Source organism: Euprymna scolopes, chromosome 4 (assembly GCF_053919585.1).
Source record: "Euprymna scolopes isolate OS-2025 chromosome 4, ASM5391958v1, whole genome shotgun sequence".
Classification (NCBI taxonomy): domain Eukaryota; kingdom Metazoa; phylum Mollusca; class Cephalopoda; order Sepiida; family Sepiolidae; genus Euprymna; species Euprymna scolopes.
In genome coordinates this window covers 72,150,002-72,176,442 of record NC_136485.1, presented here as the reverse complement: position 1 = coordinate 72,176,442, position 26,441 = coordinate 72,150,002, and the positions used below count along the sequence as shown (strand labels likewise).

The 26,441-nt window shown below is 34.4% G+C and overlaps 1 pseudogene; it reads right to left on the bottom strand.

The window, feature by feature from the left end:
* Positions 1–2,112: 2,112 nt before the first annotated feature.
* LOC145273782 (5S ribosomal RNA) lies at positions 2,113–2,229 on the bottom strand (annotated as a pseudogene).
* Positions 2,230–26,441: the final 24,212 nt, after the last annotated feature.

The window sequence follows — 26,441 nt, the reverse complement described above, 5'->3', positions numbered from 1 at the left end:
ATTGTTGATTTTTTATGTCGAGTCTTTCGGCTTGTGCGGTAATAAAACTTCTCAAATGCACTTGTGATGTTAGGCTGTATAAGGTGTTGACTTTGATCAACTCTGCCTGTTCCTTCTTTCATTGGATTTTTTTAGATTATCGATTATCGATACTGATCGAAAACATTCCGATACAAAACTATCTAAAAACACTGCCAGATACATAATTGCATTTGTATGAAATTTCATTAAAATCAGCCCAGCCGTTTCGGAGTGTATAGGAAACGAATTCACGCATATAGATTCATACACAGACACACACACACAGACAATGTTCCTTTTATATAATAGATAGATAGATAGATAGATAGATAGATAGATAGATTGATAGATAGATAATTTTAAAATTGTATGAAAAAATACTTAATAGATATTAATTTCTAATCTTGTTGAGAAACCCGGCATAGACGGGTACTTCAACTAGTTAAGTAAAAGAAAATACTGTCTCATCACATATTGTTTAATTTACATGTTTCTTTATTCTTCAGTCAAAATTAAATAAACCTAAGAGTGTATGTATGCGTACACATACGTACACATAGATCCGCATGTCGTTCAATCCAAGCAAAACAATGACATCACCAGTATTATATAACGGAATCTGTTGCGCCTTTCTACTGACGTCATTTAAAGATGAAATGACGATTTGTGTTTGAATAGAATTTTCGACATGCCCTGTATAACTGTGACTCTCTCTCTATGCATAAAATTTTAAAATTCTGTATTTGATCTCCAGCTTTTTCAATCTAACGCTGACGTAAAAAATCATACAAAATTATACATCACATAACTATCAATCTATAATCTAAACGTGCTTCAATGGTCACTTTAGGACTAATAGAAACTAAAAAGCCCATGTCTCTTATTTAACATAGTTATAATATATATATACTCGCAGGGTGACTCGACATTGCCTGGGATTGAATGATGATCAACGGATGTTTCACACTCCCATATTTTTATTATCATCGAAATCGATGAAATCGCCCATTTTTCAATCAAATCGATTACCTGCTCCAGTTGGGGGCCAACACGATGCACCTTGAGGAAGATTCATATGACTCTCGCAGTGACAAAGTTTACATTATACCTACCTTATATCTATAAATCTACATTGCACTGTAGAGAAATTACTGCTGATTTTATAAAATTATTTTTATATGCAATGGCTTGCATTACATTTTAAAATGCAAAAGTTAAGTACCATGCTTAAATTATGCTCTAAACAGAAACATTCATTTCTAACGCGCCCTCGTCATATCAAAGAACCTACTGTTGATTTTATATGCCTTGTGCGGTGATAATAGCTTGAATTTAAGTTTAAAATGAAAAAGCCGCGTATCATTGTAAAATGTGTCCTTTAAACAGAAACATTCATTTCGAACGCGACAATGTCATATCAAAGAACGTACTGTTTATTTTATATGTAGAGCCTTACAGCTTGTGTGGTAATAAAATTTCATAAACGCACTTGTGATGTTGAGACTGTGTAAGATGTTAACTTTGGTCAAAATCACTTGTTCCTTTTTCCATCGGGTTATTGCGATTATCAATAATTATCAGAGGCATTCCGATACAAAACCTATTTAAGAATACTGCTAGGCACATAAAGGATCTTTGTGTGAAATTTCATAAAAATCGGCAGCCGGTTTCGACTCTATAGGGGAACGAATTCACATAGACATATACACACAGATATACAGATTACACAAAGTTATATATATATATATATATATATATATATATATATATATATATATATATATACATATATATATACATACATATATATACATACATATATATACATACATATATATACACATATATATATACATATATATACATACATATATATACATATATATATATACATATATATATATACATAAAAAAGGCTTCCTTCAGTCTTGATAGACTATGAATACCCACGGTAAGGGTGCCTGCGCGTGAAATTTTTGTAGCAAGAGTTGCGCAATCTCCAACCACACCTCTCCTGAATCGACATTGTTGAATATCAGTGGCAAGTGGAGGTTTAGGACGACTGGAAACAATGCCGAGATACGTGGAAAGCACATACAGCGCCTAGAATTCCTGAATGGTCACCCATCAAGTACTAGCCAGGTTCAACGTTGCTTAACTTCGGTGATCTGTCGGGAACCGGTGTGTCAACGTGATTATGCCGTACATTATGCTATACATATATATATTTAGAATATAGAATTATGCTATACATATATATATTTAGAATATAGAATTAAGAATTTATTGTTTGACAAAAGGAATATATAGAAGGGGTTATGTTGATTTCCTTAATCCATGGATTTTCGATAAAGGCTCATATCATCAGAGGAAATGAAATGCAGTTAGCAAAATGTTCAGCTGGTAATATACACTCATTTTGCTTTTCAGCACAAATATTGAAAATAGTTTTTTGGAGTGGTGAATGATAATTATATGGAAATAATTATAGGAAAAGGGAATTTGATACAACCTGGGCAGTCCATTATCGGAAGGAGTACAATGTCCTCCGGGGTTATAAATCCAGGTAGCAGAATATTGGTCCAGGGGAGAAGGCAGTAGTCCCAGTAGTTGCTCCTTATTGATTTTCCGAAAGGTATACGGAGCAGCAATTCTATTACCCACGGGGATATATACAATGGAATAGTATATCCATTCAACATCTGATACATTGTGTCAACACCTAAAAAGATTTTGGATTACATCTGCCAAAACACACTCAACGCACCAACGAATACGGCTATTTTCAATATTTGTGCTGAAAAGCAAAAGGTGTCTATTCACAGCTGAACATTTTGCTAACCGCATTTCATTTCTTCTGATGATATGGGCCTTTATTGAAAATCCATAGATTAAGGAAATCAACATAACCCCTTCTATATATTCCTTTTGTCAAACAATGAATTCTTAATTCAAATATATGTGTCTATATGTTGGGGTTTTTTTTTTCAGAATCGACCTTAGACACTCGAGGATAGTGTCTAGTAGGCATTCAAGTTCTCTCCCTGTGTAAAGTTTGTGAAACATTTATAATATAGACAAATCGTTCATGTCCGTGTTCACCTTTAAGATCTCCTTTTAGTTATAGGGTGTGTGTCGGCCAAGAAAACAACAGTAAAAAAAAAAGAAAAGGAAAAGTCCGCAACTACATTGCCCGAAAACTTCGATTAAGTATTAGTCTTTTTTATAACGCAAAAAGGTCACAAATACGTAGGTACATGAATATTTTTTTTCTAATAATTTTGCAATTGTAGAAAATATTTTTTTTTTACTTAATCACCTTGATTTAACCCAACGGTGTTTATTACCAACAATAGTAATGAAAAAAAAGTTATATTCCTTATTATTTGAAAAACTACCTATTTGCTTACAATGATAATGCGGTATTTTTTATTTAATAAAGTAGGCAAAACGATAATTATTTTTTATTCGAAAAATTACTTATTTGTGGACATTTTAAATGCGATCTTCTTTTATAAAACGTAAGTAGGTAACTAACAACGTTGGTAAACGATAATTTTTAGTATAATAATTTCGCAGTTGTATTTTCTAAAAAAAATAATTTTGAGTTCCAAAGGTCGTACCTATTTACAATGCCTACCCACGGGAGAGAGTTAGACACTAGGGTGTTTTTTGGAGAAAAGGAACAAAAATAAAATAAAAATTGTCGCAGAAATTGAAGTGTAGCGTGTAAAAAAACGGATACTACACTTTGATCTTGGTCTGATAGCCAAGTTCCTAATATCGTAGGTAAGCCACAATTTTTTTTTTAATTTAAATAATTTCGCAACTGTATTTTCTCTAAATTAATTTTGTGCTTATGCAGGAAGATTACCCCAACGGTCATTTTAATTTTTTTTTAAATATTCATAATTTCGCTACTATATTTTCTAGAAAATAAAGTTATCCTTAAAACGCAAACATGTCCCAAAAAACAAAATGCTGTAATTTAACAAATAAATTCGCAACTATTTTCTAAAATATAATTTTGTGCGTATGAACGTAGATTACCGCCACGGTCATACAAAATAGTCATATATAATAATATATTAAGAATGCCCAACCAACAATTGTATTGATTAATAATCGAAAAGCTACTTAATTGCGGACAATTGCAATGCGATATTTGTTGTAAGCATATTATTTCCCCTTGAAAATTAACTAAAGTTCGGTGTCTAAGAATAAAAATAACGGTGTATAAAATTATAAATAAAAAAGACAACAACAGATATGTCCGTACTGTTTATAAGAAAAGGAAAGGTTTATAAACTTCTATGCGTATTGTTTATAAGAAAAGGAAAGGTTTATAAACTTCTATACGTATTGTTTATAAGAAAAAGAAAGGTTTGTAAACTTCTATGCGTATTGTTTATAAGAAAAAGAAAGGTTTGTAAACTTCTATGCGTATTGTTTATAAGAAAAAGAAAGGTTTGTAAACTTCTATGCGTATTGTTTATAAGAAAAAGAAAGGTTTGTAAACTTCTATGCGTATTGTTTATAAGAAAAAGAAAGGTTTGTAAACTTCTATGTGTATTGTTTATAAGAAAAAGAAAGGTGTGTAAACTTCTATGCGTATTGTTTATAAGAAAAGGAAAGGTTTGTAAACTTCTATGCGTATTGTTTATAAGAAAAGTAAAGGTTTATAAACTTCTATGCGTATTGTTTATAAGAAAAGTAAAGGTTTGTAAACTTCTATGCGTATTGTTTATAAGAAAAAGAAAGGTTTGTAAACTTCTATGCGTATTGTTTATAAGAAAAGGAAAGGTTTGTAAACTTCTATGCGTATTGTTTATAAGAAAAAGAAAGGTTTGTAAACTTCTATGCGTATTGTTTATAAGAAAAAGAAAGGTTTGTAAACTTCTATGCGTATTGTTTATAAGAAAAGGAAAGGTTTGTAAACTTCTATGCGTATTGTTTATAAGAAAAGTAAAGGTTTATAAACTTCTATGCGTATTGTTTATAAGAAAAGTAAAGGTTTGTAAACTTCTATGCGTATTGTTTATAAGAAAAAGAAAGGTTTGTAAACTTCTATGCGTATTGTTTATAAGAAAAGGAAAGGTTTGTAAACTTCTATGCGTATTGTTTATAAGAAAAGTAAAGGTTTATAAACTTCTATGCGTATTGTTTATAAGAAAAGTAAAGGTTTGTAAACTTCTATGCGTATTGTTTATAAGAAAAAGAAAGGTTTGTAAACTTCTATGCGTATTGTTTATAAGAAAAGGAAAGGTTTGTAAACTTCTATGCGTATTGTTTATAAGAAAAGTAAAGGTTTATAAACTTCTATGCGTATTGTTTATAAGAAAAGTAAAGGTTTATAAACTTCTATGCGTATTGTTTATAAGAAAAGTAAAGGTTTATAAACTTCTATGCGTATTGTTTATAAGAAAAGTAAAGGTTTATAAACTTCTATGCGTATTGTTTATAAGAAAAGTAAAGGTTTATAAACTTCTATGCGTATTGTTTATAAGAAAAGGAAAGGTTTATAAACTTCTATGCGTATTGTTTATAAGAAAAGGAAAATGGTATGTTTAAAGTAAATAAAAAGTGTGTAATCTTGTTCAAAAAGGTTTTTCTCTATCGCTCTCTCTCTCTCTCTCTCTCTCTCTCTCTCTCTCTGTCTCTCTCTGCGTGTCTATCTCTATCTATCTGTCTGTTTGTCTCTCTCTCTCTCTCTCTCTCTCTCTCTCTCTATCTATCTATCTATCTAGGTACCAGTCTATCTGCCTCTCTCCTTATAAGTCTATCTTACTGAGTGTGTGTATTTTTATGTGTCCGTGTGTATTTTTTTACAAAATCTGTCGTTCGTCCGCTGTTCTAGCAACCCTCGAGTATTGTGATTACGTCTTAGTATTATTTTTTTGCCGAAAACTATAAGTTTAATAGACAACAGGTGTAGAAGTTAAGTAATATAGTGGGGAAAAGGAAAATGTAACAGAAAAGAAACTGGTTGTTTATCGGCCATGTTTTTGACAGTCTATGTGTGTCCGTTTATTCAATAAGGTGTTTATTCTCGAATAAGCGGGTTGAGAGATAGCAACCAATGAGAATTCATGAAAATGTGTAGAGGAGAAATTATTATTTTGTGTAAGGGAAATAAAACCTTCATGCTTTTTATAGGAGTTAATAATCCAGTTAAGAAGGGTGACTGGAGAACATAGTAAGAATGTGTATATATCTTCCGGATGTAGACTGGTGGTAAGAAGAGTACTGTACATTGAGAGGGAAAAATAAGAACTACTTCCTCTGTAGATGGTGGCGCTCGTCGTGATGCCTCACGTAGGATGCAATATAGGGTTTTAATCTAGCGAATGTGCTTATAACGGCAGTCAAAAGTTAGATAAGATAGCTGATAATTGTTTCGACATAAAAAAAATTGTACGTGGCGTCTGTTGTTTAAAACTTACGGACTGTTGGTCCAGAGGGGATAAACTGCGTCTCTTTTATTATATATAGGGTTTAATTTTTTATCTTCATCGATTTTTCACATTTTTATTACAGTTAAGTGGTCAACGTGAATCCTTCAAAGGTTTAAAAATCATTTACACGCTAAAACATATTACGTTCCACGCTACTACGCTATAATAATCTACTGCTTCGCGGCGTACAAATAAAAAATTGTCATGTTCGTTCTTGCCGATCGGTGTGTTAAATAAGATATCGTGCCTTTAGTTTGATGATACGTATTTCTTTTGTATAAAAGAAAAGAAACAGATCATTTGTTAGGAAAGTTCGTCAAATTTGTTTGCATTAAAATTATAATAGCACGCAAACAACAAACAACTGTTTTTGATCTATGACAATAAAGAATATTACAAAAAAAATTTTAATGTAGAATCTATTTTCGAATACATTTTTCCCGTCGATTTCTATTTTTCTTCATTAAATGATCATTTCTTATTAAGGTCAAAGATCACTCGATAAGAAGGGTTAATGAGTGTCACTTGATAGATGAAGAATGTCATAAGAGGATTAAGAAAGCTAAATATGGCGGATCGAACTCAAATTACTAGTCGGGACGGTTCATAACAGTATCCTATTCACATTAGATTTGATTGTAAAACGCGGTGAAGCAGACGTGTAGTAGTATTGTTCAGGAATGGGAAAGCCTCGTGAAAAAGCTATGTTTTTTTAACTGAGAAGAAAGGAAAATGTTTTCGTGGTGGCGGCAACGCGAATTCTCACTTTGAATGTCTTACAAGAAGGAACCATAGATTGTGTCGTCATTGAACATCTCCATTGAGATAAATAGAGAGTAGAGAGAGACTAGCAACGTCTTTACTTTGGGAAAAGGAAACGTATAGAAGAGAAAGGATAATTTATATGCAGCATGACCCAACCAGCTATGATGCTTGAAAATTACCCCAGAGGGGAGGGCTAAGGAGAGCTGAATTAGAACTTTTTTATTCATGCGACAATTCCCGGGATATTTTCAGGCGACCCTGCTAGCTGAAAAAGGAAGAGAAATCGGCTTGAACGCTGATATGAAATACATTTGCTTTGTAAAAGAAAGAAAAAACCTATTTGTGAACTGTAACAATATCGTTTAGGAAATGGTGTTTTGAGTAAGCACATTTTTTCGTGGAAATGACCTTAAAAGGCCATGGCCGAGAAGTTGGCTGATATGTGAGAACCTAATGGTCGAGATGTTGGATTTCTGACAGAAAAATCACCTTATTAATATGCATAGATTAGGTGACCGATTATCCAATCAAATCAGAGTATGACGTAGTAAGCAAAGATTGGTTGGATGGAACCCTCAAGCTAGCCAGGCCCCACCAACTCTTCCATTTAAAAGGTACTGCAGAGCAGGGAAAAAATCAGTCGTTGTCGATTTTTTGTCGGCCACGGGTCGTTTTTGAGAGCTCGTGTTACTGTCCATCGCCCCCCCCCCAGCGTAAAAACACCCGTTCTCTGACCGACCGATAAACAAGAAAAAATCGATAATTGTTAAAAACAAAAGGCCCTGTTTAAATTCTTATCGAAAGGCTACTAGAACGAAAGAAAATATAATATATCTTTTTTCCCTCCTGTTGATAACTGTTCATAATTATCATTTTCTTCTTTGCACTATGACTTGTTAATAATTAATAATTTACAACGATAACCAAAACTGGCGCCAACTTGTGGATAAACTACAGAGGCGTGAAATCATATTGAAGTGATTTTTTTCGGAGAACAGTTATCAAGAAAGAGGACCGTCGACCTACCGCATTCAGCATCCGGCCCGCAACGTCATATCAACCCCGTTATCGTAGAAGCGACTAATCCCGCGCCATTGGACTTCTGTGAGTTTTCAAACCGGACCACCTATAACTACGTTTGTAACCGGTGGACACCAGGGTCTTCCTCGTGTTATACCTTAGCTGAGAAAGGCTGGGGTCCCCACCATGTTATAGTAGTAGATTTTGAAATTTATTTTTTGTGTATGAAAGGCGCTGGTCCATTTACGGAAACTTTCTTTACATAGGAACCACCCAGATTTATGCATTTCTTCCATTATTTAATGTAGCCCTAGAGAATGTTTTGTAGAACGCTATAGGTTGGTTTTCTAACCATGATGTTGATTTGGAAATCAAAGTTGTATCATTTTGGAAAAGTTTTCCTTTCAAAAACAACTTCATGGCTGAAAAGATCTGTACGTCAGAGGGTGAAAGATTAGGAGAGTAAAGAGATGGGGGTAGATTTCATAGCCACACGCCCGTGCTTCTGATCTAGTGATATGCGCGTTGTCGACCGGAGTGCTGTCATACAGGAGAAGGATATCTTTACTGATATTGACCCGCCTTTTGATTTTGATAGTTTCTCTTAATTTCCTCAAATGCGAAGCTTCATAAGCTCCTGTAATTGTGATACCATTTGCCAAGAAATCTACTACTTCGTCCTAGTCCTAGAAAGCTCTGAACATGACCATGCCAACGGAAGGCTACACCCTTGCCTTCTTTGGAAGTGGCGAGCCCAAGTGCTTCCACTGCATTGACTAGGATTCGATCTCTGGATCATAGTGATAATTTCAGATTTCATCTCGTGCAATCAGTTTTTTTTTTAACTTTGACTCATCTTGTTGGCAAATTGGTTCGTGAACATTCTACGGGTTTTAGCTTCTGGAAAGTGTCAGCAACTTGGGAAGCCATTTATGAGACACCTTATGCATATGCAAATGTTCATGAATCATAATTCCCACACATCCTCTATTAATCTTGATCTTTTGGGTTATTTGACAAATAGTTACGCGTCGATCTTCATAAATGGCAACCTCAACATGACTGGCAAGTTAGGGAGCTGTTTCCACAGATTTCCGACCATGTTTAAATTCACCATGTTTTACAAGGTCATATAACGGTGTGTCAATGCCATAATGTTTCTTTCGTTTTATCAAAAGTCACCTATGGTGTGCGTTCTCTGAGATAACGGATCACTGCGTGACACTAAAAAAGCTCCATTTCACATGTAAAAAAAAAAAGCGCGGGCGCGGGTATGCAGATGCATACGAAATGCAAAATGATGTTCTGTAAGAAACAAGATTATAAAAAGAAAAAAGCACATTAGAGGGACGACCACGTTACAGACGTGGGTAACGTCACAGTTGTAACAGCTGTCGCGCGTAGCGGGAGAATGAGGAAATAAATGCTGTTATTACTTGTACTATGTAAAAAATTTAAAGTAATTCGCAATTGTATTTAAAGTATCACCGCCACTAAGAATTGAACTGTCAACCTATAGAAAACTGTCACTTAGAATTGATTATTACTTAGCACATATCCGTTATGCCACTAGTTTTTGCGGTTAAATCCTGTTCGTGCAATGCTAAGAACATAATTACTAAGTACTTAAGACTTTTACTAGGTTATGACTAACAGTACGAGAGCAAGCTACTCTCCGAAATTCCGTACAATTATCCAGAGTCCTACTTGATGCACCTTAAGAAGGTCGGAAGTTACATCGAACGAGAATATCATTCAAGATGAGAACTATAGTCCGAAGAGTCCAAAATATAAAAGTATCGTTATATTAATACGATAGCGTGTTATTTTCTGTCACGCTTACGTCTTTTTTCTGTCGAGTGACTGTCGTTTAATTAATGTCCACTTCTTGTAATAAATTATTTTATAAAGAATTCTTCCAAGTTTTGGTTTCGGTTCCGATTATGGATGATGGCACTCAATTCATCTACTTTTAATAAATGATTTTACCAAGAATCCTTCATAAATTTTGGTTTCGGTTCTGATTATAGCTGATGGTACTTAATTCATCTACTTTTTATAAATGATTTTACCAAGAATTCTTCACAAGTTTTGGTTTCAGTTTCGACTACAGCTGAAGTAACTCAAGCTATATATATATATATATATATATATATATATATATATATATATTCGACGTACTTTTCGACCGGGCTACGCTGGGCGTCTCTGTAAACTTAGATAAATACATTTGCAGGTTTCCCAAAAGAACTACAATAATATCAAGGCGTCTCCATTTACGCTGAACACAGAATGCCAACATCAATATATAACATATGAAAGAGTCCGCTGTGGAATTTCCACAGGTCCCGCTATATATAGAAATTCTATTGATAGCAGAAGGATAAGTAACTGCAGAAATGTATGACTATGTGAAGAAAGATTAATAATAAGAATAGACTAATGTCGAAATCGCGGAGAAAAATTGTAGAAGAGAATGACAAAATAACAGCCGCGCTGGGAACAGTGGAAAATTTGTAAACGGAAACTAATGCATCAGCACAAGATAAATTGCATGAACGTCGAAGCAGAAATCATTTAGGAAATTTTCCGGGCGATTGGTTCGTTGGATAAGGCGCAGAAACAATCCTCGCTTGATCAGTTCCCCTCTGCTCAGTAGAAAGTTCCATCGTAATTCGTTCCTTCCAATTCATTTCCTCTTTTTCGGAGAGGAAACCCGAAGTAATCTGATCATCTAGAAACGCAACCTCGAATTCTTCAATGCCTTCCAGTCGCCTTAACTGTTGCATTGGAGCCGTCCGCACATACAACAGAACCTTTTTATCTCAAATCTATCATTATACTAAAGCTGAGTAAACTAAAGTTCGTTTCTTAAAGTTATATATATATATATATATATATATATATATATATATATATACTTCACTTAATATTACTCCTCCTACTTCAAATTAGCTACTTAATATTTTATTTTTAAAAATAAGAAAACATATTTCACTTCTTCCATTTAAAAACTGTCGCCTGATGAGGAACTTTTGTTTTTTTAATAAACTAATTGCTCCGAAGCATTAGCATGTTCAGTGTAGCGAATATATATATATATATATATATATATATATATATATGTTATATCATATATATATATATGTTATATCATATATATATATATATATATATATATATATATGTTATATCATATATATATATATATGTTATATCATATATATGTTATATCATATATATATATATGTTATATCATATATATATATATATATGTTATATCATATCTATGTTATATCATATATATATATATATATGTTATATCATACATATATATATATGTTATATCATATATATATATATGTTATATCATATATATATATATATTATATCATATATATGTTATATCATATATATATATATATATGTTATATCATATATATATATATATATATATATGTTATATCATATATATATATATGTTATATCATATATATATATATATATATATATATATGTTATATCATATATATATATATATATATATATATATATATATATATATATATATATATATATATATATGATATAACACGACTCGTGTCCCGCCGGTGCCCGGAACAGAATATAAAAGAATAATTTAATTAAAAAATATCCGTAAAATATAGTTTTAGGTTGGTTGGTTGGTTGGTTGGTTGGTTGGTTGGTTGGTTGGTTTTTATTTTATGGCATATCAACCTTTTTCAGGTTATGTAATGCCGAATCTAGTTATTTTGAGGAACGATTTTTAATGGAGTATATATATATTCTTTTTAAGGTCAGATTCTATTTAACCCATAATTGAGACCCTAACAGGTACTACCACTCCGGGTCAGAGTGGACCTGAGAGCAATGGCAATTAAAGGGTGGCTTCACACTCCCCAAGGCCCGCAACGTGGGGCCTCACCATCGGATATAGTTTTAGGTCATATCCAGGACCTGTAGCTTAAGAGTAGGGATTCATTGTGCGTAATGTTTTAGGTAGATGGTGTGTAATTTGAGAGTTAGTTTGTTTTTTGTTTTTTTTGTACCGATGTTTATATATAATACAAACGGAAGTAAACCTATTTTTCAAACTAAAACTAAAAATTAGTTATGGGTAAGGTTATGGTTAGTGTCATGTTATGTAAAGATCATTTAAGGATTAGTTTCATTTTTGGTTATTTTAGGGTACAAAAATGGAAAAAAAGAAACAGTTCGGCTCGTCATCTGTATATTGTTTTGTGAAGTTAACGATTCGCAACGTTTACTCAACGCAAAAAATATCAATCATTTCTTTTATTTTATTTAGTGAAGTGGTCGCTAATGTCCAACTTTAAAAAATTCCCCTCCCAAGAAAAACTCTTTAAATATTAGCAAAACACGGAATTCTACACCATGGTCCTTATTTATCAAGAACTCTCTAATATCAGAATTGTAAACCCGCCGCATTTCTAAGAAAAACTTAATAATGTTAAAAATTTGACTTATTATGATTCAGTCATATGTCGTTATTAATGTAGAAAAGATGTATTCTAATTACTCTTTCTCTACTTAGATAAATGAAATTGCCATACGAAAATAACTAAAAGTACGAGTTTTCGTTTTAACAAACGCTTATGCAAACTGGTATATATTTTCGATATTGTTTTGCAATAGAATATTTTAATGTAAGAATTATTTGCATTTAGAATAATAGTTTTTTTTTTAAATAAAAAAACATTTATATAAATAATAGTCTTTATTTTGAAATATTCTTCTTGTTGACTAAAATGAATTGAAATACTTTTAAGAAGTGGTTATAGAAAAAATTATCAAATGATATTGTAATTTCTTTTTTAACGTAAATGTTTGGATGAGAGCAATTGCAGTAATGTTTATGTTTAGAGTATATAGAGAAATTGTGCTGTATTTTTAACAAAAATTACTATACGGTATTATATTGCAATAAGTATATATGGAAGTATGTTTTTGTAATCGTTTAAAGCAATATTTATTGTAATACTGAAGATGCATGCATTTGAGTGCTTAAATAAATGAGATTTGTATTGATTTTATCATCACAGAATGTAGGGGGTTGTTTTAGGAAATATTAAGAAAACAATGGTTTGTTAATATTTACGGTTGTTTTATTTTGTTGAAAACATTTTAGGAAAAAAAAACGTGTTTTATCAATCGTAAGACACCATGTTGAATCTAGTCTGTGGTGTTTTGTGGTGTATTCTATTCGAAGGAATAATTAAACTATTGTTGTTATTATTTATTATCAAAATCTAGTGCAGTATGTATGGATTTGTATAAAGATAAAATGAAATAAAAAATAATAACATCTCTTAAAGAAGTCTGACAGTGAAGTGAAGAGAGTGAGAGAACTTAATAGATGGAGAGTATAACAGCTTGCAAACTTTCTTTGTAGGAATACATATTTAGGGGAATCATTTTAAACAAGGGCCCAATGTACACAAAGTTTCACGTAATACGCTTTTGCAAATGTTGCAAATGGTAAGTACTGAAGATTTGTTTAGGAAATATTCGGTTGTTTTCTTATTGGAACTGTGGATGTGGGGAAAAAACGAATTCAATTCATGATATAGATAGAAAGAACATATCAAAAAATCACCAAAATAAAAATTAGTTCTTGGATTGAAACATGTTCGAAATAAATTCCATTTTAATTATTTAAATTTACCGTAGTTTGTAATTAACAGGACAGGTAATCTATCTATAACTCTCACCTTCTCTCTAATATTTTACTGTTTCTGCACGTACTTTGAGAAAGAATGTTTCAAGTGCTTTATGGCGTCATTTAATTTGCATAATGTTTTCCTATACACGATGTACACATATACAGCTTTTATAGCAAAATAATAATACTCTTGGTAAAGACACTATTTTTAGTTATACAAAAGAATATCCTATCAAATATATCACAGTTAATGAATTTTCGAATTGAATTATGATCAAACATGATGTAACCGGTTGTAATCCAACGTATCAGGAGAAGTCTATTAAATCATAATAGAGATACGACTTTATATGCTTGTAGAAGTTACATGAATAATTAATATATTTAATAACGCGTGATTAACTGAGAGAAAAAATAAATATAATATCTCGAAAATCAGTTTGGTGTTTATTATCGCTGGCGATATATCTGGGCGGATTTACAAGTACTCAGGTTAACAATGACCATGGCAGCTATATCAGCTAGTTCTTGTCTGTAGCAAGAAAATTAATGATCAATGTTGCATATATATATATATATATATATATATATATATATATATATATATATATATATATATATATATATATATATATATTACATTTCCACCTCAAACAAGACACATTGCCAGTTTGTTGTAGGGAGGCTACTATCGGGGACATAAGCATCAGGGGTACTGTGTAGGAAGTTGGGCAGCAAGATGTCGGTTCACGTTGCACTTGAACTTCTGCATGTCAGTGCAGTCGGGGAAGCAGGGACCCGGAAAGGAATTCCAAAGTCTAGCTGTTCTGGGGAAGAAACTACTGGAGTAGAAGGCTCTCTTACATCTAGGGATCTCTACTGTGAAGGGGTGGGATTTAGCTGCCAGCCGGGTTTGTCGGGGGTATTTACGTCGTGGGAGCACAAGTGCTTGCAGTTCGTCAGAGCATTCTCCGTTAAAGTACTTGTAGAACAGGCAGAGGGATGCAACATTTCGTCGATGAGACAGAGGCTGAAGTTTAGCTGCCAGTTCAGGACCTATCAGATTGGCGACTCTCTTTTGAACATTGTCTAGGAGCGAGAGACTAGTAGCAGATACACCAGCCCAAATATGACAACAATACTCCATACATGGGCGAATGGTGGTCTTATAGAGGTATAGGATATTTTCAGGCGTTAGTAGCTTTCTAGCACGGTAAAGAGAACCCACCTTCTTTGCAGCAGCCCTGGCAATGTTCTCACTGCAATTGTTCCAACTCATGTTTCCTGTGAACGTTAGGCCAATGAGTTTAAAAAATGTACTTTCAGATAAAGAGTTATTGGCCATTGCTATTGGCGGTAGGGAAGGGTTCTTGTAATTATGTAAGGAAACAAGTTTAGTCTTGGCAGCATTGAATGTGACCATCCATTTTTGTCCCCATTCCACTACGGCTCGGTGGTCATCCTCTAGTGTTTCTGCCATTTCTTTAGATATGTGTTCATTTGTTTTCCTGTTCTGTCTGTTATAGAGTGTGGTGTCGTCAGCATACATACCCATCTCACAGACAATTTTGTCAGGGAGGTCATTTATGAATATAAAGAATAGCAGAGGTCCAAGGATAGACCCCTGAGGCACTCCTGCATTTATATCATATTGTTTAGATGTACGACCGTCAAGGACAACCTGGATTGTTCACTTATCCAAGAAGGATTTAATTATGTTATGTATTATTCCAGTGATGCCGTATGATCTGATTTTCTTGATAAGACCTTCATGCCATACCCTCTCAAAAGCCTTAGATATATCTAGAGCTACCGTTCTACCCTCCCCCGCTTTGTCCAGTGACTGGTATATACGTTCTGAGATTACAGTTAGGATGTCTGCTGTGGAACGGGCTTGCCTAAATTCATATTGTTGGTCAGTCAGAAGTTTATCATCGGTAAGGTGATGGACTAGAGCTTGGTTAATTATGGTCTCAAATATTTTGGCGAAAAGTGGGAGGAGCCTAATGGGGCGATAATTTACTTGGTCAGTTCTTTCGCCAGAATTCTTGAAAACTGGCACTACAGAAGCAGTTTTCGAGCAGGCAGGAAAGCAAGATTCATTTAGGCATTTGTTGTAAAGTTTGGAGAGAACTGGAGTTACTTCGGCGGCGCACCTTTTAAATAGCACAGCCGGGATGAGATCAGGTCCACATTGTTTTGCAGTCTGAAGCTTTCTTATGATAGCATGCACCTGAGCAAGGGGGATTTTCAGATCATCTAGTGTGGCGTCTGTCTGCAAAGGAAAGTCAGGGAGGGGTGGTAAGCAGAGTCCAGTGTGGAGTTGGAGGCAAACCGTCTGGCAAACAAGTTAGCCTTCTCAGTTGCTGAGCAAACAACCTCATGATTGTTGGATAGTGGGGGAATTGTTGATCGCCCATTATTTACTACACTGTTGTAGATTTTCCAGAAGGTTCCTAATTTCTGTGCTTCGATGCGTTTTGGGGTGGTTTCAGTAAATTCCCTCTTAGCTGTCGCTATTTATTTCTTACAGTTATTTCTGGCGTCTATGTACTTCTGTCTGTTTGAACTGGACTTATGTCGGTTAAATTTGCGGTATGCATGCTGCCTTTGCGCTATGGCAGCTGCACAAGTTGAAGTGAACCATTGAGGAGAGTGGGGTTTGCTATAGAATTTGCGTGTGGGAACATGTGCTTCAATTGCCGCTTTGAACCATTCAGTGGTCTCATTTTCGCAATGTTCAGCAGGAAGTGAAAATATATTTTGCCATGGAGCGTCCCTGATGAGGTGCATGATTGCTTCCCAGTCAGCCTTTTTATAATATCTTTCTTGTTTTGAGCAGTAGCTCTGCAGTTTTGGCTCTAGAGTTTAGGGCGATTTCAACCATTATCACTGCATGATCGGCGTTCCCAAGAAGGCTGTGGGCATTCGTTACAAAGTCATCGGGAACTGTGGTCAGAAACAGATCTAGAAATGATGCATGTTGTTCTTGCTGGTCTGGGAAACGGGTTGGAAACGTGACCATCTGTGATAGGGAATGAGATATAGAGAAGTTACGTGTCGTGGTAACAGCTGCGTCTATGTAAGTAGAAAATTCAAGCCAGTTGCTGTGGTGGACACTGAAGTCACCAAATACATGAACTTGTGCGCTAGTGTCGAGGGAAAGTGTTGTATCTATGCTCTCAGAGACTTTGTTTATTAGGGCACAGTTCTGGGTCGAGGGAGAGCGGTAGAGAAAATAAAAGTAGCTAATGTTATGTTGCATGTTAAGTCTAAAGCACATAGAAACTTTGTGTGTATGTGTTCTGTGTCTGGCCTGTACTATAAATGAAATATAAAATATGGGTGTGTGAAGAAACTTTGCATGTATATGTCTGTATCTGTGTCTCTGTGTGTTCGTTCCCTATGAACTCGAACACGGCTTGGCTGATTTTAATGAAATTTCACACAAAGGTACTTTACGTGCCTGTCAGTGTGTGGAGATAGGTTTTGTATCGGAATGTCTTTAGTATCGATAATCGATAATGAGTTAACAGTTTACACTGCCTAGCATCACAAGTGCATTTGCACCATGATACATGACTTTTTCATTTTAAACTTAGATTGAAGCCATTATCACCGAACAAGCAGTAAGGTAAGTAATACATAATCAACAGCAGATTATTTGATATGGCGCGTTCGAAATGAATGGTTCAGTTTAGCACAACTGAAGCATGATACTAAATTTTTGCATTTAAAACAATTATACTCAAGCGTCCTTCCCGTGCATTACTATGGGACGCAAACTAGAACATGTAATAAATCGATTTGATTGAAAAATGGGCGATTTCACTGAGTTTGATGACAATAAAAATATGGGCGGGTAAAAAATTTGTTGATCATCATTCAATCCCGGGCAATGTCGGTTCTCTCTGCTAGTATATACATATATATATATATATATATATATATATATATATATATATATATATATATATATATAAGCCAAATTTTTTGTCTGTGTGTACATTTCTCTACTAAACTACTCTATCAATTTTAATCTACAGACTCGGGTTTTGACATTAGGGGTATTGAGATTTGGGAAAATCTTTTTAATTGGTTTTCGGCTAGAAATTTGGGTGTCAAGGGGTCAAAGTTCAACAATCTGACCTTTGAAAACTCTATCAAACTTCTCCGTTAATTTTGGGTCTATACACTTACAATTTTAGATGTAGGTTACTTCGACATGGAAAAACTTAACTTAATTTGAGCCCAAAACAATAATAAAGCGTCAAAATTGGGGTCAATTTTTTTTAATTGATCTCTGCGGTCTCTACCAAATTACTGGGCCAATTTTTTTTATTTAAACATTTGAAATTTTACATGAAGAGTTTCCAGACATAGGACAAGCTATTTAATCGGTTTTTGGCCGAAATTTGGCTGCTAAGATATCAAATTTCAAAAGATTCTACCTTTACGGTCTCTAGCAAATTATTCAGCCAATTTTCGATAAACATTTGAAATTTTACATAAATATACATATATACACAGACATGACAGAAAAGAATTGACCTTAAGATAAATATTTTTCGTAAGATTAATATATGCCTATTTATATTTACAGATAAGAATAGTGCTGAGTATTTCATTACAATTGCATTGAACAATATTGAAACATGCCAGGCATCAGACCTATCAGATTTTCTGCGTTAACATAAAGGTGGTCTTAGTCAACGCAAAATAACAGAATTTTTACAATACTATTAATAGAGTAATCGTAAAATTCACAAGAGAGGACAAAAGGTGCACAAAACCTCATCTAGGTTGCAACGAGTCCTCTGAAAGAACCTTGCGTCTTGTGAAAAGAAATGTTGAAAAGGATCCTCGGTACAAAGCCTCTGACATATTAACACAAACTGGTGTCAGCCCCAGAACAGCGTTCAGGTATCTTCACGAGCTGGGCTACTAGGGTAGAGCGATGAGAAGGAAACCTCTATATCTTCCTGTCAATAGCAAGCGCAGAAAAGATTGGGCTCGTGAGATGGTGGAAAGACCTATCGACTTTTTGATGAGTAACGATTCGTATTATTTCCGGACAGTGGAAGGGTATGAATATGGAGGCTCCCTTAACAAGAGCTTAACTTAAAAAAGACCGCAGCCAACGCTGAAACATAGGGGGTTCATATGGTTTGGGATGCAATTTGGAGTAATGGTCGCTCAGACCTAGTGAAGTGCGAAGGAAACATCAATTCAGCTAAATATGTTTCAATATTACACGAAGGACTCCTACCAATATTCTCAAATGGTAAAAAAAAGGCAAGTTAACTCCCTATTTATGGAAGACGGAGTTACTTGTTACTCTGCTAGGGCGACACAACACTGGTTGAGCCAAAATGGGATTAATAAACTTCCATGGTCAATTAATATTGATTAATAAACTTCCATGATCCTCCGATATGAACCCAATTGAAAAAATTTAGGGCATACTTCGGAACTTTGCAAAATGAAAATGAAAACCATCTTCTAAGCCTGAACTTTAAGCATTATTGCGTAAGACATGACAGGAAATTCCTCAAGATAATATTCGTCAACAGATCAATGCTATCCCTAGAAGAGTCCTAGCATTTAAAACAGCAAACGGAATGTCAAACAAGTATTAACTATTAAATTTGTGACTAATTTTTTTTAATTTTATTCTATAAATGCTTACTCTTTTCTTTCATGTCTGTGTATATACATATACTTGCGCATATATATATATATATATATATATATATATATATATATATAAAGAGAACGTGTCTATCTGTGTGGCTGTGTGTATGTACATTCCCCTACGCAATAACTCTGTCAATTTGAAGTCTACAGATTCAAAATTTGATATACAGGGTACTGAGATTTGATAAAAACTTTGTGATCGGTTTCCGACCAGAAATTTGTCTGGTAAGGGGTCAAAGTTTAACGATTTGTCCTTTTAAAACTCAACCAAACTCCTCCGACAATTTTCGGTCTAAACACTTGAAATTTTTGATATATGATCCCTGGACATGGATCTAACTAAATAACTTGATTTGAACCCAAAACATTAAATATTAAGGGGTCATAATAGGAGTCAAAGTTAAAAAAATTAGACAGCTTCTTTTTTTTATTTTTTGCTCAATATACACTGCCAAACACCCGAGCAACGCAGGGCGGAAATGCTAATATATATATATATATATATATATATATATATATATATATATATATATATATATATGTGTGTGTGTGTGTGTGTGTGTGTGTGTGTGTGTGTGTAAGTGAACGTGTCTGTCTGTGTGTCCATTTTCCTACGCAATAACCCTGTCAATTTTTAGTCTACAGTCACGGTCAATTTTTTTAACTTTGACCCCTATTATGACTCAATAGGGGTCAAAGTTTAAAAAAATTGACTGTTTTGGGGGGGGGGGTTTTGTTGCTCAGCATCCACCTCCAAACACCCGGGTAACGCCGGGCACCCATGCTAGTGTATATACAAAAGTGAACGTGTCTGTGTGTCTGTGTCTGTGTACATTTCCCTACGCAATAACTCAATTTTTAGTCTACAGACTCGAAATTTAATATACTGGGTACTGAGATTTGGGAAAATCTATGTGATCGGTTTTCAGCCAGAAATTTGGCTGTTAAGGGGTCAACGTTCAATGATTTGACCTTTGATAACTCTACCAAACTCCTCCGACAATTTTCGGTCCGAACACTTGAAATTTTAGATATAGATTTCTCGGACATAGATCTAACTTAATAACTTGATTTGAGCCCAAAACAATGAATGTTAAGGGGACATAATAGGGGTCAAAGTTTAAAAAAATTGACCACTTTTTTTTTTTTTTTTTGCTCAGCATACACCTCTAAACACCCGGGCAACGCCGGCACCCATGCTAGTATATATATATATATATATATAAATATATATATATATATATATATATATATATATATATATATATATATATATATATATATATATATATATATATAAAAGTAAATGTGTGTGTGTATTTCCATACTCAATAAGTCTGTCAATTTTACGTTTAAAGACTGGAAATTTGATATACAGGGTAATGAGATTTGGGAAAATCTTTGTGATCGGTTTTCGACCAGAAATTTGTCTGGTAAGGGGTCAAATTCAACGATTTATCCTTTTAAAACTCTACTAAACTCCTCCGATAATTTCGGGTCTAAACACTTGAAATTTTAGATTTAGGTTCCTTTGACATGGATCTAACTTAATAACTTGATTTGAACTCAAAACAATAAATATTTAGGGGTCATAATAGGAGTCAAAGTTAAAAAATTTGACAGTTCCTTTTGGGGGGGGGGCTCAATATACACTTCCAAATACCCGACCAACGCCGGGCGGAAATGCTAGTATATATATATATATATATATATATATATATATATATATAAGAGAACGTGTCTGTCTGTGTGTCTGTGTGTGTACATTTCCCTATGCAATAACCCTGTCAATATTTAGTCTTCAGTCACGGTCAATTTTTTTAACTTTGACCTCTATTATGATTCAATAGTCGATAATGCTAATATCTATCTATATATATATATAAAAGTGAACGTGCATGTGTGTGTGTGTGTGTGTGTGTGTGTGTGTGTGTGTGTGTGTGTGTGTGTGTGTGTGTGTTTCCATACGCAATAATTCTGTCAATTTTAAGTCTAAAGACTGGAAATTTGATATACAGGGTACTGAGATTTGGGAAAATCGACGTAATCGGGTTTCGGCCAGAAATTTGGCGATTACGGGGTCAAAGTTCACCGATTAGACCTTTAAGAACACTACCAAACTCCTCCGACAATTTTCGGTCTAAACACTTGAAATTTTAGATATAGGTTCCTTGGACAGGGATCTAACTTAATAACTTGATGTGAGCCCAAAACAATAAATGTTAAGGGGTCATAATAGGGGGAAAAGTTAAAACAATCGACCGCTTTTTTTTTTGTTGTTGCTCAACATACACGTCCAAATACCCGGGCAACGCCGGCACACATGCTAGGATATATATAAAAGTGAACGTGTCTGTGTATCTGTCTGTCTGCCTATCTTTCTCTGTGTCCGTATGTGTACATTTCCCTACGCAATAACTCTTTCAATTATTAGGCTACAGACTCGAAATTTGATATACAGGATACTGAGATTTGGGAAAATCTATGTCATCGGTTTTCGGCCAGAAATTTGGCGATTAAGTTCAACGATTTGACCTTTGAGAACTCTACCAAACTCCTCCGACAATTTTGGGTCTCAACATTTGAAGTTTTAGATATAGGTTCTTTAGACATGGATCTAATTTAATAACTTCATTTGAGTCCAAAACAATAAACTTTAAGAGGTCATAATAGGGGGTCAAAGTTAAAAAAAATTGACCTTTTTTTTTTTTTTGCTCAACATACACCTCCAAACACCTGGGCAACGCCGGGCACCCATGCAAGTCTATCTATATATCTATAAAAGTGAACGTGTCTGTGTCTGTCTGCCTGTCTGTGTGTCTCTGTGTCTGTGTACATTTTCTTTCGCAATAGCTCTGTCAATTTTTAGTGTACAGACTCGAAATTTGATATACAGGGTACTGAGATTGGGGACAATTGCTGTGATCGGTTTTTAGACAGAAAATTGGCTGTTAAAGGGTCAAAGTTCAACGATTTGACCTTTGAGAACTCTACCAAGCTCCTTCGCCAATTTGGGGTCTAAACACTTGACATTTACATATAGGTTCCTTGGACATGAATCCAACTTAATAACTTCATTGGAGACCAAAACAATAAATGTTAAGGGGTCATAATAGGGTCAAAGTTTTAAAAAATTGACCTCTTCGGTTTCTACCAAATTACTCAGTTTTTCTTTTTCTTAAATGTATAGGCACGAAAAGGGACAGTATTGACATAATAATAACCGTTCGTTTCTGCATAACGAAACGAATCTGTTAAACATGTACCGGTGTTGTTTTGAATGAAAAGTTTTCAAGAATTCTGGCGAAAGAACTGACCAAGTAAATTATCGCCCCATTAGCCTCCTCTCACTTTTCACCAAAATATTTGAGTCCATAATTAACCAAGCTCTAGTCCAGGACCTTACAGATGCTAAACTTCTGACTGACCAACGATATGGATTTAGGCAAGCCCGTTCAACAGCAGACATCTTAACTGTAACCTCAACGTATATACCATTCACTGGACAAAGCGGGGGAGGGTAGAGCTGTAGCTCTAGATATAGCTAAGGCTTTTGAGAGGGTATGGCATGAGGGTCTCCGCAGGAAAATTAGATCATATCGTATCACTCGACGAATTACTTAACATAATTAAATCCTTCTTAAATAAGAGAAAAATCCAGGTTGTCCTCGACGGTCGTACAACTAAACAATATGATATAAATGCGGGAGTGCCTCAAGGGTCTATCCTTGGACCTCTATAATTCCTAATATTCATAAATTACCTCCCCGACAAAATTGCCTGTGAGATGGGTATATATGTTGATGACACCACACTCTATAACAGGCACGACCGGAAAACAAATGAGCACATATCTAAAGAAATGGCAAAAATACTAGAGGATGACCTCCAATCTGTAGTGGAATGGGGACAAAAATGGATGGTCACATTCAATGCTGCCAAGACTAAACATGTTTCCTTAAATAATTACAAGAAGCCTTCTTTGCCACCAATAGCAATGGCCAATAACTCTTTATCTGAAAATATATATTTTAAACTCATTGGCCTAACGTTCACAAGAAACATGAGTTGGAACAATTACATTGAAAGCATTGCCAGGACCACTGCAAAGAAGGTCGGTTCTTTCTACCGTGCTAAAAAACTACTAACACCCAAAAGTATCCTGTACCTCTATAAGGCCACCATTGGCCCATGTATGGAGTATTGTTGTCATATTTGGGCTGGTGCATCTGCTACTAGTCTCTCGCTTCTAGACAAGGTTCAAAGGAGAGTCGCCAATCTGATAGGTCCTGAACTGTCATCTAAGCTTCAGTCTCTGTCCCATCGGCAAAATGTTGCATCCCTCTGTCTGTTCTACAAGTATTTTAATGGTGATCGCTCTGACGAACTGTAAGCACTTGTGACCCCACGACGTAAACATCCTCGACAAACCCGGCTGGCAGCTAAATTCCGCCCCATACAGTAGAGATCCCTAGATGTAAAAGATATTTCTACACCAGTAGTTTCTTCCCCAGAACCGCTAGACTTTGGAATTCCATTCCAGGTCCCTGCCTCCCGAACTGTACTGACATGCAGAAGTTCAAGTGTAACGTGAACCGACATCTTGCTGCCCAACTCCCTACATAGTACCCCAGTAGCTGTTGTCCCTGATAGTAGCCCCCTACACAAAAGTGGCAATGTGCCTTGTTTGGGGTGAAAATGTAATTAAAAAAAAAAAAAGAAATACATGAAAACAAGATTTTCTTTTCACCGACGAGACCAGAGTAACCCTTGATGGACCAGATGGGGTGGGCCAAAGTTTGGAACCCTCTTGGATTCCCTTCCTCTCATCGGTTCCGTCGTCAACAGGGAGGCGGAGGTGTCATATTTTGGGTTGGAATAATTTGTGATGAACTAATTGGACCATTTCGAGTGCCAGAAGGTGTCAAACTTACAAGCCAGTCTTACATTTTATTTTTAAATGAGCATTTGCCACCATAGCTTGATGACCTTCCATTGGTGCGTCACCGCAAATTGATTTTTTATGATCCACAATGCGCCATTGCACTCAGCTAAGGCTACGACATCCTACCTTAAGTCATTAGGCATTAGTAGAGAAAGTTTGATGATATCGCCACCTTGTTCTCCATATATAAACCCAATTGAGTAGCTCTTGTGAATAATAAATATTATGATTAAGGAGGTGTTCAATTTCTGTCGAAGGATGAACTTTGGAGGAAGATTTTGGAAGTTTTCTATAGCATCACATGATCTCAAATCCACCGATTGACATCATCAGTTACTCTCATTGTGCTGTGTGCTCTTGTGTTGTCATCAGTTTACAAAAGGCTATTCAAAGTGATTTTGAAGCATGGGAGGTATGTTGATAAATAAATGTTTCCTTAAACAAAATAATGTGAAATTCGTTTTTGTTTTTGGTTAATATTGTTACTGGATATGTTTTTTATTTCATATGAATAGAAATATGAAGTTAGAATATTGTGTTATTACCGAAAATGTATATGTTTAGACACTTGCAATAAAGTGATACATACTTAAAATTACTAGAAAATAGAAAAATTAGCATAACTTTCAAAATATTTGTTCAAATTCCACAAAAATCATGGAAATAAGGTACCTTGTTATATTCTTCCAGTGTACCAAATTTCACTTCTCTGCGTTTCATAGCAATTTCAAAATTAAAAAAATATTCACCTGCAATAAAGCGATACACAGTATTTATACACACACACACTCACACACACACACACACACACACACACACACACACACACACACATATATATATATATATATATATATATATATATATATATATATACGGGGTGTCGCATAAGTCACTTTATATTTTAAAAATTCAATAACTTTCTTTCTATTAATATATTTTAATTTCTCTTTTTAGAATTATAAAATAGAAACTTTAGAAATTATTTGTGTAGATAAGTTTACAACAGAACAACGAGTGAGGATAATTGAATTTCACTTTGAAAATGGACGGTCAATTGTTGGAACGCAAAGATCTTATATGCGCCATTTAAATGTTCAATATACTCTTAAAAGATATGCTATTGAATTTGTTCAACCTCAGTTAGTAAACATGCCAGGGTATTGGTGGCAAACAAAATGGAGAAACTGCACATACAGCTAGAGCAGCAATGCAGTTGTTAACTGTGATGTTTCAGGATCGAAAAATCTCTTGAAATTTGATTTTGAATGGCCTCCACGTTCATCTAATTTGACAGAACTAGACTTTTGGCTTTGGGGATATCTTAAAGACAAGGTGTATGCAAATAAGCCTCGCAGCACCCAAGAACTTAAGGCAAACATACGCAGGAAATTCTTTCCCTACAATTTTCGATGTTAAGAACTGTCATAAAGAATAGCTTAGAAAGAGCTCGACTTTGCAAAGCCCAGAATGGAGGCTACTTAAGAGACATTATCTTTCGTAATTAAGTCAGAATAAATTTCCACACTATAAACTGTGTAATAAAAAAAAAGAATTAATCAAATACAATCATTTAAGAAAAAGTTATTTGACTTTCAAACTGACAAGTGACTTATGGGCCACCACATATATATATGGACCACCTGGAAGAAGCATGTATAAAATTAAAAACAAGCAAATACAGTTATATAATAAAAACAAATAACAATTAGATTTTAAAATAGCAATTTTTTAAACAAAAATAAAAAAAAAATTTTGTATTATGTCATTCTGTGTATAGTCAAAAACAGAAAATATTTTGATGCCGTAATCATATTATGTTCTTGTCATAATA